Here is a 2,671-nt window from a genome sequence, read left to right on the forward strand (position 1 = left end):
TTTAAAATATTGATTTTATCCCATTTATATGTTAAAGGACTTGGTAGATCATCATCTGGTGGAATCTTGAGTTCCATTAGTTATGGAGCCAATGAGATTGCTTCTTCTGTTCTAGCAAGTATCACAAGTCAAAGTAAGAAAAACAAAGGGAATTTCAATCGAGTGAATTTAGATAAAGATAAAGGTCATTATCATTTTTCCCTGAAAACCCTGAACCTCTGAATATTTAGTGATAAAGCAAAAGGGTTGGTAGTTATTATTATTATTATTATTATTATTATTATTATTTTATTTAATTTTAATAATGTTTGCAGATAAAAGTGGAAAGAAAGAAAAGGGGGAGAAGTCCGGTGTTGGTGAAAAAGCAAAAACAAAGGGAGCTGTTGTGGAAAGGGAAGTAACAAAGGGAGAGGATTCTTTTCCATTATTAACTAAAATTACATGAAGTTAAAGTTAGGTCCTCTTCTTTGTGTTGAGTGCTTATTGCTCTGATTTTGATGTATGTGTTGAGTGCTTTTCTTTTGGTTCTGAGGTTTATCCTCATAAAAGCAATCATCCATATAGAGTTACGGTTAGTAATTTCTTGTTGGTATACAATTGTTGAAGTTTGTTGTTGTGTTCCAGTATATCCCCGATGACCACAAGCCACCACCGGAGGACCACCGTTGAACACTCCCAAAATCCGGTGGCCACTACCCACAGAACAGGTTAGGATTCTTTGATTTGTTTTTTACTGATGTGTTGTTTTTTGGTGACCACCAGCCACCACCGGAAGACCACCTTTGAAGCCAACCCGGAGAAATCCCGTTGCCACTGCCATATAACAAGTATGTTTTTTTTATGTTATTTTATTTTGGTTGGATAATCTTATAAAATTTTCGATATCTTGTATGCCTCCTATGATTATTTGTATAATTGTTTGAAATTGATTGTGTCAAAGTCATCTACTAAAGCAAGGTTGGTGTAAGAGTTGATGACGAGAACATTGTTCCAAGACCTTCAGTGAGTTATGATGATGTCCTTTAATAGCAATGTAGTATTAGGTTATATAGTTAGCAATGATTATTTGTATTTGACATTTTAGTGCAATGAATTATCTTTCTTATTTATTGTATTTTATTTTGTATTTTGTATGACATTAACTTTTGTGTAATGGATTGTATTTTTTGTATATGGTATTTTATTTTCTATTATGAGACATGAAATGCAAATTTAATTTGAAAATTAGTAAATATATAAATAATTTTTTTTAAAAGAAAAATAAAAATTACGATACGCAAAAATGTGTGTCATATTCATTTATGACATGGCCTTTCTTGACAGGGGTTTTAATGATACGCATTGTGTGTCATTAACACGTGCGTCGTAAGGTTACGACATGTGGATGCGTGTCATCTTCCTTTATGACAGGGTCTTCCTTGATACGCATTGCGTGTCGTAAACGCGCGTCGTAATTACGCGTCGTAAATGAGCGTCGTAAATGCACGTCGTCTATAAACGACGCGCAAAAGCGCATCATCTCTCTTTATGACAGGGCCTTCCTTGACGCGCATTTGCGCGTCGTCTGAGCCTTTTACGACACGCAATGAGCGTCGTAAAAGGCTGTTTTTCTAGTAGTGTTTGTGAAAATTGAGGTTTGTATGTTTCTATGTTAGCAATATGAATTTGATTCCTTCGTTTGTGGTAGTGTTGAGAATTTTCCAAATAAAGAAGATTCTCATCACCCAAGTTTCAGTTGAATAGAAACTTGGAATCATGCAACTTGTATTGTGTGATGAATGAGAACCTTCATCTTTGGGAAATTAGGATTTATTACTTGTTTACATGTATATGTGAGTCAAGTGCGCTGGCTAGGTCAACCACAAAGAACGATAAGAATATTCGTCATGATTTACTAAAGTTTAGTAAATATGTTTAAGTATAATTCTGAATCATTGGAAAAGTTCAATTTATGGTGGAACGAATGAGAAGAATCAAATTAGGCAGAAAGATAGAAGTTTCTTCAATCTGAAAAGATGGGAGAGTACTTGAGTATCGTGTTTTATGATTATCTTAATGATTATGAAAACCATGTCACAATTGATCCTCTAAGGATATCATAGTGCATTTGTACGGCTAAGAAGATGAGTCATGAATTGTTGAAATGGTTAAATCTAGAAGATGAGTCATACTTCATTCGAAAAACAAGTCTTAGGGTCACACTCCAAGCTTGTGCCTTGAGTGACACTAAATTAAGAAGGCTTATAACACTCACCAAATGTAGAGTAACATGTTTCTTATTCTTTTATATTTAAAATTGGTAAGTTGTGATGTCTTGGTAAGGACAAAGACCAACTAAGACCAATTGTGTGAAGTGTCTTTCTTGATAAGAAACCACACTAACTCTTGAATATTTGTTTGTTAAGTAATGTTCTTTGAGAAAGTGAATCCTATATGTCAAGAGGTCAGTAGGAGTCTTAAAGATCTTGAAAACTTTCAATAATTAATCAAGAGTAAACCTGTTGTTAATCACTATCACATAACTTGAGTTTTGTAACCTATTGTGTTGACATATTCTTGTTGCGGTGCCCATTCCAGTTAAAATTGACTATATATGTGAGCTCTATGAGTTCTGAATTGTTTGCATAACAACTTGGAAGCATTGGTTGGCCCTTGTGCTACCAAGTGGAAA

The sequence above is a fragment of the Lactuca serriola genome, chromosome 8 (genome assembly GCF_051521515.1).
Source record: "Lactuca serriola cultivar US96UC23 chromosome 8, Lser_US96UC23_V15, whole genome shotgun sequence".
Taxonomy (NCBI): Eukaryota; Viridiplantae; Streptophyta; class Magnoliopsida; order Asterales; family Asteraceae; genus Lactuca; species Lactuca serriola.